This window comes from Botryllus schlosseri, chromosome 6, assembly GCF_051294905.1.
Source record: "Botryllus schlosseri isolate E-star chromosome 6, Bs_hap1, whole genome shotgun sequence".
Classification (NCBI taxonomy): Eukaryota; Metazoa; Chordata; class Ascidiacea; order Stolidobranchia; family Styelidae; genus Botryllus; species Botryllus schlosseri.
The window spans coordinates 12,107,627-12,121,482 of NC_137241.1; the positions used below are offsets into that span (position 1 = coordinate 12,107,627).

Sequence of the window (13,856 nt, forward strand, 5' to 3'; positions counted from 1 at the left end):
TTGGTTTGTTTTAAATAAGCACATATACTATCTCCATGTCCTCACTATATAATCAAATACCAATATTGCGTTTTGGTTTACAATCCCAATTTTATATAGTGCGGCCCGCGAATGAATTCAGATGTTGAATGCGGCCCGCGAGCTCAAAAGTTTGCCCACCCCTGGTCTAAGTATAGCTGTCTACAATCAATCAGTCAGTCAATCAATCAGGTTTAATAATATTTTCATTGTTTCAAAACATCACAAGACTGCGATACAATGAAAAGATAGGAAGGTCTCGAAACAACTTGGAGTAGCCATTAAGATCAGACACCCACTTTAGCCTAGGCGAAGTGAATAAGAGGCATGCACACTGAATGAAAAGTAATGCAGAGAATATAAGACGCAAGCGACAAAATGGGGTGGCATGTCTACATTAGATATGTCAGATTATTATGATATCGATTGCCCTAACCCGCTTGTGGTGTAGGGCTCCAGAGACACGTTGCGCTGCTGATACTATCTATAGTCGCATTGGCAGGCCGTGCTATTTTTGGCATATGCCAAAACCGCCAAAAATAGCTTATTTTGGGCATTTTTCAATTTTTATTTTTGGCAGTTTTGGCATCGACCTCTAAATAGATATTTTCAGACTCAAATTAGTCATAAAAACGCTTTCTTTGGTTCAGTTTATCAAAAGAGACCAAAAAATGTGCAGCATCCACTGATAATCAGTACCAACAAACAATAACAAGAAGAAAAAACCTAGCGATTACATAGGTTAATAATATCAAACAATATGCAATATCCACTCGGAATCGGTGCCAATAAGCAAAAAGAATGAGAAGCCTAACAAACACGCTCAACAACTGATTATTACAGCTGTTGAATGGACTTAAATTGTTTCAACCGTAGAGTGCTTCCAAACTCGGGTCAGCAAAGTTTCTCCTGAATTAATTTTTCGCCTAACGAATCTAGGAAATATCGGTTTCAACAGTAGCCGTGGAGGGAAAGCATGTTGCCAGTCCTCCACAAAAGGTTTTCAGAGCTTCAAAATTTTCGGAGGGCCGAATCGGCTTCCAAGCATCATGAAAAGAAATCACTGTGCAAGTGCCATCGATCTCATCGCGGAAAGAATTTTCTTTCCGATACTTTTCGAGGAGTTTCCTGTGTTGTGTCTCAAACACATTCTATTTTGTAGCCCGACCATCCCATCTCCATCTGTTTACCGATATATTTTAGGAGGACTATTGTCACGTCAGATGGCTTTAATATTCCCAACTCGCATGGAAGAGTCCTGGGAAGGTTAGCTTGTTTAAGAACATTAACGCAACAAGACTGTCTGGCAAAACGAGACTGCAGCTCAGAATTAGCCAGACTGTTTGTTGCGTCACAATGTTCAACTCGATCACACTGTAAAAATCGTGGCTGAATTTGGGGGTTCAAGATCCATGAGCAGAATCCAATTTATATTTTAGTAATCAGTACAGCGGCAGCTTTTCATTGATACCCGTTTTATCAAATTTAGCGCTTGACAAGCCGGTCAAGAATGGCCGTATGCCTTTGGACAAATGAAAAGTATGGCGTAAACCAAATGCAGTCAGCCGTTCAATCTCGCTGTGCCCAGACATTTAGGACACCATGCTTTCACACCTAATGGGTGGGCTGGACCCAGACTAAGAAACGTGCCCTTCACACACGCTCTTCTTGCTTGTAATGCGGTCCTGTTAACACAACACCATGAACAAAATATACTATTGGCAGGCCGTGTTATTTTTGGCATATGCCAAAAATTGGTTATTTTTGGCATTTTCAAATTTTTATTTTTGGCAGTTTTGGCATCTGGCTCGTGAAATGCCAAAAATAACACGGCCTGCGCATTGGTCAAGTGTGAGAACACATTACCAGCCTTTCCTTGACCTGTAAGGGTAGAACTTGGTCCGCGAATGCAGCAGGTAAAATGTTGATTAAATGTTTTCAGCAGGGGTGTCGAACTAAACTAAGCTTGCGGGCCGGGCCAGTTAAAATATTCCAAAATGTTAGCACCAAATCCTTACCTTTGTTTTTCACTGGAATGCTTATTACCAAGCGTAGGCCCATATAGCACTTGTCAGGAATATAGGAGTTTTAACCGAACAGTGACGTTCACGTTGGAATTTGGTTTATCATTTTTCAATCACTACTCGGATTTCTCCGAGTGGCAGAGTATAGATATCTTAAGGCCGCTGCACACTGCCCTCGCAACGCAAAATCGCGAGTTGCGCGTTGCGAGTTGCGAGTCGTAAAAGTCGCGACGCAATGCACACTGGTCTCGGCAGTGCCAACAGGCGGCTACTACAGCTCTTGCGCGCTCTGTCCGAAGGCTCGAAATGGATACACATTGCACAGCTCATAGGCGCCGACTTTTATTTTTACATGGGGTGGCCAGATGAAAAAGGGAGGGGTTTGAAATTTATCAAGTTAGCATCAATTCATTACCGTTAAGTACGTGCGTAAATCAGTAACTGCATAGTGCCCATAATACTTGGATAGGACAAGCTTCATCATATTGACGCATTTACGCGGACGCACGCGTAAACTTGCCAGCGAGTCCAGCGGTTAATTAGCGATTCCTCGGTCTCGCTTCAACATCAACTATTCACTATTCATCAACACGCGCGCGAACAATCGAATACGCGGCCGAGCAATCGAATACGCGGCCCCGGTGACGATGAACTATTCCATAAAATAACACGACTGATGTCTGCCTTCTTCTTCCTTTGCTTCAAAAACGCTTGGAACATCTCAGACGCAATGACGGAATCTCAAACTGTTCAATTATAGATAACTATCCTCCGTATGTTAGTTAGCCTATCTATTTTCCAGAAGGCATTGTGTGCCAAGACAAAATACCTGAATAGTGTTTTGGCCACAATGGTGAAAACTGTTAATATGATTTCTGTCTCGTTAACTGAATCAGTTACGCCAGATGTTACTAGAAGCAGAGAATCAATATGGCGATGTCATGCAAGCCTATATCTGTCATGTTCGCTCATTAAGTCGAGCAGCTATGCTTACACGAGTGTACGAACTGAGAAATGAAATAGCAACTTTCCTCGAGAACACAAATATCGCCGACTCATAATCTTGTAATCGAAAATGGGTATCTCATCTTGGTTTTCCTGGTACATTTAACGTCACATCTGAACAAATTGAATTTGCAACTTCAGGGGGAAAACAACTAAATACATGAGCTGTTGAGGCGCATTCAAAACAAATCTGTGACTCTGGAAATGTCAACAGTACAAAGAAAATTATGCTCACTTTCCTATACTGGAGGAGAGAAAACCTAGTACCAACACTACATTTGTAACTGTGGTACGAAATTTATCCATTTTGAACAGGCTCTGATTCTTGTTTCATCTGACTTGTTACCAGAAGTTGAAAACCTTTCACAAAGTAAGCTGCGTCAATTGTCACAATTATTCTGTGTTGTTGAAGTGTAAATACATGTGTCTTCTGATTGGTATGATTGAGATTGCAGCAATGTAGGATAATATACCGAAGTGAGCGTAAAATATAGTACTAAGAAAAAATCCGGCCCGCCAAAAAGTTGTACACCCGAAATTTGGCCCGCGACTAGCAAAAGGTTGCCGACCCCTGGAGTAAAGGATCGCTACTGATGCGTGTCGTTCTACATCCTCCTATCTGTTCATGACATTGCATTGTGTCTTATCGCATTGTACATTGTGTGTGACTTGTTCAGATAAAAATATAACCCAACCATGTTATGTTATAGGCCTTCTCGGATGTCTCTTCGGCATCGCCCGAGATAGCTGTACCGGCACCAGAGGCTGTTCTGTTGCAGGCATGTTATTACTAGGAGTTCCTTCGTTCACAGAGTCGTTCATTCCAGAATCATTCGCTGAACCGTTCTCTACATCTTCTTCCAACTGCACAAGAGGCTTTACAAAGGAACTATTTCTTTGACATTGAACTCCATCGCTAGATTCCAAAGTCAGCTCTTGACCGCACCGTGTTTTCACAGTGTAAGGTGAAATTCGAAATCTCGGTTCCAGCTTTCCTTGCTTGTCATTCTTTAGTAGAACTTTGTCTCCAGGCAATATGTTGCACTTCACAGCTCCACGTTTTGCATCAGCTTCAATTTTTCCTTTCATTTTACGTTGCCAATCTCTGTCACGGATTTCCTCATCCGTTTGTTTGGGTTCCCCCAAAACCTGTGAAAACTTGTTGCGAATTTGCCTTCCAAACATGAGCTGGGCAGGACTGACTCCTGTTGTCGATTGCGGGGTAGCTCGATAAGCCAGCAACAATTTAAACAGTTCCTCCTGACACCTTTTCCCTTCGGCATGCGCCACTTTCATCGCCTTGCCAAGAGATTTATTCTGTATTTCTACCTCCCCATTTGCTTGTGGCCAAAGTGGTGGAGACGTTCTATGTTGTATACCATATTCACGAAGGAAGTCTTCAAACTCTTCCGATGTAAATTTGCTACCATTATCAGTCTTAAAAGACACTGGGAGTCCGAATCTTGCGAAGATCTCATTTAATGCATTCATGATTTTCGAAGAAGTAGTTGTCTTCAAGATGACGACTTCAAAGAACCGGCTGTAGTAATCGACTACTACAAAGAGAGACTCTCCAGTCGGCATAGGGCCAAGGATATCTGCCGCGAGATCTTGCCATGGTCCAGTTGGTAGAGCAGTTCTTTCCATAGGTTCAGGTTTCGCATAGCCACAAACTGCTTGACAGCCATAACAGGCTCTGCACATTCTCTCCGCATCTTTATCAAGTTTTGGCCAACAAACTTTTGTGCGCAAGAGATTCTTTGTTTTAACAATTCCTTGATGCCCCTCATGAGCGATTTTCAGTATCTGCAGCCGCAGACTTCTCGGTATGATTATGCGATTTCCTCGTAATATCAAGTTCCCAGAAACGCACAGTTCCTCAAAAACCCCGAGATATCCTGGCACTTGCAAGTTTTCCAATTTCCAGACTTGATGAACTCTCTTAACGTAAGTAGTTCCGCATCTTTTCCAGATTCATCCTCAATCTCCTTTATTGACAAGGTGCCTGTCATGGATGCCTTAACGACTGCGCGTACCCAATCCTGTCTTGTTCCACTATCATCATTCTGTTTAGTCGGATTCAATCGTGACAATGCATCAGCAATATTTCCTTTTCCCGGTCGATATACAACTCTGTAGTCATACCCCTGCAATCGGAGCACCCATCTTTCAATTCGAGCGGAAGGCTTCGACTTCGCCCCATAAATGAACTCGAGAGGCTTATGGTCTGTTTCAATCTCGGATTTCCTTCCATACACATATAGGTTGAATCTTTCGCATCCCCAAACAATTGCCAGAGCCTCCTTTTCTGTCTGGGAATATCTGCGTTCCACTTCGCTCAAACAACGTGACGCATATGAAATGACTCTCCAGTGTCCACTGTCCATCTTGGAGATGTGTCAAAACGCCACCTAACCCAGCCGGACCAGCATCTGTTATTATTCTGGTTTGGCAGTCATTGCGAAAATATCCCAGTGTCATCGGTTTTGTAATCATTTCTTTCAGTAACTCGAATGATTTGTTCTGAGTCTTCCCCCATACGAAGGTAGCACCTTTTCTTGTAAGCATCCTCAGAGGCTCAGCAGTTTGTGAGAAATCGGGTAAAAACTTGGAAGAGTACTGAACCAATCCTAAAAACGAGCGTACCTCAGCTGCCGTCCGAGGATGTTTAGCACTCCTAATCGCCTCCACTTTCTCTGCACTGGGAGAAACTCCATCTGCGCTAAGGTCGTGTCCGAAAAATATGAGTTTTCGAAAACCGGACGTGCATTTATCAGCATTTACAGTCAGTCCCACATCCTCAAGTCTCTTCAGGACTCCTATCAGGTTCTTGTCATGTTGCTCTTTGCTAGCCCAAAAACAATTAAATCATCAGCTATGCTTTTTACCCCAAAACAGTCTCTCAACATATCAGTCACAATCTTGTTGTACTTCTCGGGTTCACTGCTTATACCAAACATGAGCCTTTTATAGCGAAAAAGTCCTTCGTGGGTCACAAATGTTGTGATCTCTCTCGACTCCTCATCAAGTTCTATCTGGTGAAATCCCCATTTGAGATCAATCTTAGAAAAGAATTTTGCCCCAGACAGTTCATTAAGTACGTCTTCCACAGTTGGAATTGGGTGACGCTCTCGCACAATTGCCTTGTTGGCCATCCTCATGTCCACACAAAGGCGAACATTCCCATTTGCTTTTGGGACAACATGCAAAGGAGATACCCAAGTCGTCGGACTATTCGGGACGGGTTCAATTATCCCGTGTTCCTGCAACTCCTCCAGTTTTCTTGCAACCAAGTCTCGATAGCCATATGGAATAGGCCTGCAAGATTGGGCTACTGGTCTGACATCACCATCTATGTGCAGGTGCAGCTGATAATTCTTCAGCTTGCCAATACCATTGAACACAGCCGGGAATGGTTTCAACATTTTCTCACGAATGTCCGTTTCATGTAGTACAACTTCTCCAGCTAGCTCATCTGTTGGAGGTCCAACTCGCAGCAGATTTAATGCTTCCGCACCTCTTTTCCCTAACAGCGGCTTTGCACGTTTATTAATCACATAAAACTTACATTTGCATGATCTCGTCGTTTCTTTACACTTGACACGGACATGGAATACACGCCATACACTCAATGGTATGTCCTGTCCATAAGCGAACAAATTGCCATCTTTCTTAACCACCTTGTGTCTGAAGCCTTTGGATATCAAGTATTTCCATGTGGGTTTATCCACTGTGTTGACACCTGAGCCACTGTCAATCATGAGTCTTTGTAATTTAACTCCTCCCAATGTCAAGTCGATAAATCCATTGCTAGTATCCTTACACCAGTAGTTATGTAGATCGGTCGTGAGCGGCTATTGGTTCTTATGGGTGCGGCGGCGATTCGCCTGGAAACCCGGGGTGGCGATTCGCCTTTTTAGACCCCCCTCTGGGCCGCGATTCGCCATGTGTTCTTATGGGTGCGGTCGTGATTCGCCTTTTCGGGTATAGGCTGCGGCGGTGATTCGCCGTGAAAACTCGTGGTCGTGACTCGCCTTTTTTGCTATGGGCTGCGGCGGTGATGCGCCATGTATTCTTACGGGATCTGTGGTGATTCGCCATGTGTTCTTATGGGTGCGGTCGTGATTCGCACTTTCAGGTATCTCTCGCGTGGTGTTGAATAGTCACCAACAATAACCGCACAAACGGAAACGTGGCTTGCAAGAGGATTAAGCAGTGCGTGCGACCTATATTTCGAATGACCTGCGCGCTGAATTGTTTCCCATGCAGCTGTGTGCTACTATCGATTATTACACTAATCCAGTCAGTGCGAAATAGTTTGCTAAATCTAGGAATCACTTCCAAGGTAATATTTTGGAAATCAGTTTACCGCAGAGCCGACGTAGACGGTGATTCGAATATCAACAATAGTCGCGTTCGCAAACTAACACTTCAAAAAGATGTGAAATATTTGTAAAATCCTACGATCGCTCACAAGATACCACTTCCGGCATATCGATCTATCACTCAATACACAACCGAAGTTGAATTGTAATTGAATGCGTAAATTTATCACCTCGACATCAAAATTCGAAAACAACAACTTGATGCAATACGCAGAGTGATTTGTACCAACACGGAATATCTTCCAAATCAAGAACATTTCAGACAAGTATAGTTTTACAAATCAATATGTTAATAACAACGTTTCCGAAAAGTTTGTTACTGTCATAACTTTCAACACAACGCGGGTCTAATTAACGCGAATAATTTAATAATCAAGTCGTGATCAACTATTACATACGTCAAATCAATGTGTCAATCCTTATGTTTACAGTATGATAACTTTTGATAGAACACCTGTGTTCGATTGTAAGAAATGAATTCTCAACTACGATGGTCAGACTGCCAAATCTCGTATACTCGAACATATTATGTTAATCTCAAGTCGCCGACACTGAGAAGTAATTACTTTTGTCTTACAAAATATACCACATAGTAATTTCTTTGTCTTGCGGAATAGTAACGACTTTTACAGTGAAATAAAAATACGAGTTGGTGGACTATGAATGCAACCGAACTTGCTATGGATTTTGGATTGTGGTGATTACTCACGTAGTCTTGTCTACTTTTCATAAGGATACTTTTTGCTTTGGTTGGGTAAGTTACAAACGGATTGACTTGACAAGGTATTTTTGTATTTTACTCTTTTGTGTATGGGAAGATGTTAAAATGTTGAGACGTAATACTATTTCCGTTCACTCGATTACAACAAAAAATAACCTGATAGTTTGTTCAAGGTTTCGACAAATAGATTGAAATATCCCGATTTAACTCATCGCGTCACAAGTCGATCGCGGTATGCACAAGTGGTTGTCAAGTTAGAAATATTTACAACAGGTGTTATTTCATTGATTGATTCTATTGTGTGTAGTAACACATTAAAATATCGCGATAGTATTTACTGAAACTGATAAACGGAAAACTCAGTCGTGAATAGAGTTGTAAGTTTCAAGGATTGTTTCAAAGTATGATCTTGAAATGTGACTGGATCAAAGTTGGTAGTCATGTTTGTCAATATATTTCAATTCAGACTATGTCAAAGTCCAAATATTTCATTCTGGATTATTTGGATTTACCTTTAGTACATCCCGTGAATGGATTTAAAGTTGGTAAATTACCAAAATGATTGAATATTATCGGGTTAGAGATAGTTGGTATTGATTCTATAAGTGTTAAAACAGTGGCGTGCAATGTGTGAATGATCCGATGCGGGTGAATGTTGGCGTCAGTAATATTCAGGTTACGTTCGATTCAACAGATTGCGTTAATAGGATTTGTCAAAGGATTTGAGTTGAGTCGAATCAATACATTCAAATACGATTCAACTTGATTTGTGTAGTGAGTTACATCTCAAGTTGACAAACTAACACATTGATTGAATATTTTCATGGATCTTATCACGCAACTAAAGTCAGCCACTATTCGAGAGGCGTGAAACATATAGCGATCGCGGGCAAGTGACAAATTGTTGGTTTTCGAATCACCGTCTGCGCTGGTTCTGGGACAAACTAATTACCGAAATATTACCTTGTGAGCGGGCATGAGGGATTGCTATGTCTGAAGCATTATCCGGTGAGTGGTCGTCGGATTTTAAAATTATATCACACCCTTTTGAATAAGCGTTCACTTCACAGAGGATTAGGGTTAGAGCGGAAATAAGTGACAATTTGTCGCTATTCAAGTTACCCACACTGATGGTTCTGTTAGTCGGTATTTATTAAATCTTACCAGTGAAATCCATTTCTGTGTCAAACTGATTACTAAAATTTCACCGCGTGAGCGATCGGTATGGCTATGACACCAAGTCGTGAAAGATGACTATGCCCGAGACATTATCTTGTCAGTGATCGCGGGGTTTTGCAAATATTTCACACCTTTTTGAATAAGCGTTAACTTCACAAAGGATTACGGCTAGAATAGAAATAAGTGACAATTTGTTGGTATTCAAGTCTCGCCGGTGGTGTATCTGTTATTCGGCACTTATTACACTTATCACGAAATTAGAGTGAGAACATAAAGCATCAAGTTGTTGTTTTCGAATTTTGATGTCGAGGTGATAAATTTACGCATTCAATTACAATTCAACTTCGGTTGTGTATTGAGTGATAGATCGATATGCCGGAAGTGGTATCTTGTGAGCGATCGTAGGATTTTACAAATATTTCACATCTTTTTGAAGTGTTAGTTTGCGAACGCGACTATTGTTGATATTCGAATCACCGTCTACGTCGGCTCTGCGGTAAACTAATTTCCAAAATATTACCTTGGAAGTGATTCCTAGATTTAGCAAACTATTTCGCACTGACTGGATTAGTGTAATAATCGATAGTAGCACACAGCTGCATGGGAAACAATTCAGCGCGCAGGTCATTCGAAATATAGGTCGCACGCACTGCTTAATCCTCTTGCAAGCCACGTTTCCGTTTGTGCGGTTATTGTTGGTGACTATTCAACACCACGCGAGAGATACCTGAAAGTGCGAATCACGACCGCACCCATAAGAACACATGGCGAATCACCACAGATCCCGTAAGAATACATGGCGCATCACCGCCGCAGCCCATAGCAAAAAAGGCGAGTCACGACCACGAGTTTTCACGGCGAATCACCGCCGCAGCCTATACCCGAAAAGGCGAATCACGACCGCACCCATAAGAACACATGGCGAATCGCGGCCCAGAGGGGGGTCTAAAAAGGCGAATCGCCACCCCGGGTTTCCAGGCGAATCGCCGCCGCACCCATAAGAACCAATAGCCGCTCACGACCGATCTACATAACTACTTACACCCACCCTCAGTAGAGTAGGCAGTTTTTGAATTTCTCCTCTGAACCTTGTGCACATTGCATATTGTGTCTTCCTGATCATCTGACGAGTTACTAGATCCATCTGAAGAGAACGTTTCTTTAACTCGGTATGCCGGTCGTCTGGATCTGCAGCGCTTTTCAAAATGACCCTTTTTCCCACAGCGACCGCAGTTCTTCTTCCTGGCCGGACAAGACACGTCAGTCGAGATATGACCAGTTTCGTCACAACGATAACAACGCACGGAAGTATCAACTCTCTTTCTATCACTGCTACGCCTTGACCGAGTAATTTTCCGCCCTCTACCGGAGCCTGTGACGGTCATCACTTACGGCAGCACACTCTTCTTGCTGACTCATGGTCATAAGTAGGGCTGGGCACAATGATTCGAGTACTCGAATCTGAATCGAGTATTTATTTTCATGATTCGAGTCGAGTAGTAAAAGACGAATTTTTCGAGTACTGAAATTATACGCTCTTCGCTACTGAAAGTTAATTTATCAACAAAAATTGTAGTTTCGATAATATTTTTCACTGTGGCAGACATGAAACCCTAATTGGCCGTACCGCAGCATACAAAACAGGGTATAAAGTACTTGTACAACGTCAAGAACGTTACTGGAAATATCACATTTGCGAAGTCATGATTATCCCACAACATTGTCACAAAGTTCAATGAAATCGGTATGGTCGAAAAATACTTGAAATCGGTATGGTCGAAAAATACTAAGTATCGTTAATGTGATGGCTAGCAGGCATCGTGTTCTTTGTGGCGGCATAAAAGGTACTTATTTGAACTTTGACATATTACATTATGTTATGACGTCATAATGAGTGATACTCGAATACTCGACTCGAAGCATATTACGTGATTCAGAATCGAATCACTCAGGTACTCGAATTTGCCCAGCCCTAGTCATAAGGTGCCTGGTAACTGCTTCATGCGCTACAGATATTTGCAATAAATCGGGTAGTTTTAATGCAGTACTTTTCTCAAGCAGTTTCCTTTTCAGCGATCTATCCGTACACTTTCCAATACCTGATCACATATTGCTTCGTCTTCATCTTTAAAATTGCAAGACTTAGCTTTTTGCTTCAGTCTACAAACATACTGATGGATAGTTTCTTGTGGATTTTGTTCCACTTGCCTGAAGAGGTATCTTTCGATAGCAGCATTGCCTTTCGGTAATAAATACTCGTCAAGTTTTTCAATCACCTCGGCATAGGTTTTAACCTCAGTCTCTGGGACTGGTGAATAATATAGATCCTGCAAATCGAAGCCACCTGTGTGCAGCAATTCCGAGACTTTCCTTTCATCGGCTGTGATGCGTTTCACTGATGTGTACAGGCCAAATCCCCTTTTCCACCTTTTCCAGTTGGTGGCAATCTCAGTGGGATCTTCACTCATCTCAAATTTTGGCATGGGACTAGCGCTATATTCGACAGTGCTAGCTGCCCCGGCCAAGTTTCCTGCAACATCCTCATGATTATTCTCATCCGCCATTGTCGCAGAACACGTTTTCCTCGTCGCCAAATGTAGTATCCTACCCGGTATCCGATATCACACGTATATGCAGTCTTATTCCGATCCTTTATTCACTCCGCTCTCACTCTATCACCCGCTTCACTACTAGTCTCATGCATACGCGCGCACCGCGGTCATGTGACTCCTACCCATAATGCCAAGACACTACAGAATGCAATAGAAATTTATTATAAATGAATTAAGTCTTAACAATATTCAAATATAACTCTAAGATTCTTTTGTTTTCAATCTCCGATTCGCCCTCATGTATCAAGCATTGAAATTGATCCGTCGGTCTGGTTGATTTTCTAGTTTTAGCTCTCTGGAACTTCATTCTCCATAATGATGCATCTTAGTCCATTTTTGACTTTTATAATAATAGCGACTACATTTCGTACCGAAGTCTGATAAAGAGGAGAATAGACTAAATCTAACATCAAGAATTATACTGCTGCTACCTAGTCAACAATAAGATTTTCAGACTTCGTGCACCGAGATGTACGGTATCTGAAATATACATCTATGAACCCATGACATACGTCGATTAAAAGTAACTGCTTAACCCAGTTTCCAACCAATGTACACCGTACAGGTTAAAATGAATCAGACAAGGCATAATAATTCCACCTGTGGGCATACAATGACTGAGAGTTTCGCGGTATCGGTACTACCGGTACTAGTTTGCCTTTGGTAATAAATACCAAGTCAAATCAGTCTAAATTCAATAAGGAAACAACTATATAGATACCAAATTACGCAATACCCGGGCAAACTATTGCGGTGACATAGAGCTGACGATCAGGAACTGCTGACTAGTCGCTCGCAACTCGCGACAAAGTTGAAAATTTCCAACTTTGTCGCGGAGTTGCGCAACCCTGTCGCAGACGGCATGTTGCGAGTTGCCGGCGATGCCGGTCTGCGAGCGAGATAGTGTAATGGCTTCTCGTGCGGTAGGTCGTGGGTTCGATCCCCGGCCGGGTCATACCAAAGACTCGAAAATTGGTTTCCGTAGCTATCCTGCTAGCAGGGTTGTAATGACTCGAGTGAGACTCGAGTCACGATTTTCTGATGACTCGACTTGACTCGAGTCATTTTCTCAAAATACGGAAATGACTCGACTCGAGTCAATCTGTGTATTGACTCGACTTGGACTCGAGTCATTGCGCATGACTTGAACCAAGTCATATGACTCGAGGCTCAGACTGCCAAGGCCGATATTTCATTGTAATTTCGAAGAACAGTAAAGTAACCACCTTATTGGGATTTCGTCTAATGGTACTGGTACTTGAAATTGTGACCAGAAACTGTTGAAAGTGAGGAAAATTAGTATTTTTTTTAAATGCGAACCATTCGATATCACCAAACATCGTTATAAAAGTAGGTTTAACAAGACTTTAACTGAAAACTGAGCAGTCAACACAATGACTTGGACTCGAGTCATAATACCATGACTCGGACTCGAACCCCTGTTCGATGACTTGGACTCGGACTTGACTCGTTGGTGAATTGAAAATGACTCGACTCGAGTCAAAACTATAAAAGTTAGATTGACTTGTGACTCGGAGCTTTGTGACTTGGTTACAACCATGCCTGGTAGGCGCTCAGCAATCACGGATAGCATGGAGGAGACAAAAAACGGGGGTGCAGACTAGATCACCTCATGGGGCCGTATCGCAACTCCGTCGTCAAAGCATCTCGATGGTGCAGGCGAAAATAATATCATCTCTCTCTCTCTGCATGGTCCAGTCGCAGACAGGCGCGATTCTCTCGTTTTACCGGGTCGCGAGCTCAGTGTGCACTGTGCATGTGCATGTGCAGCGGGCTTAACCGTAGGTTAGTCATCTATAGCCAGAGACCTTTGGCGTCAGAAGCAATACAGCGGTATCATTGCCGCGACGCCATAGCTGAGTTCTCTCACTCTCGCTGCGCGTCCGCTCTT

At 42.5% G+C, this 13,856-nt stretch overlaps 1 long non-coding RNA gene and 1 pseudogene across 1 annotated transcript in view; both read right to left on the reverse strand.

Moving 5' to 3' along the window:
- LOC145441029 (uncharacterized) overlaps window positions 1-13,856 on the reverse strand; it is a 416,627-nt gene that overhangs the window by 189,993 nt on the left and 212,778 nt on the right. The gene's annotated exons all lie outside the window — the stretch shown is intronic.
- LOC145441702 (uncharacterized) lies at window positions 4,901-11,896 on the reverse strand (annotated as a pseudogene).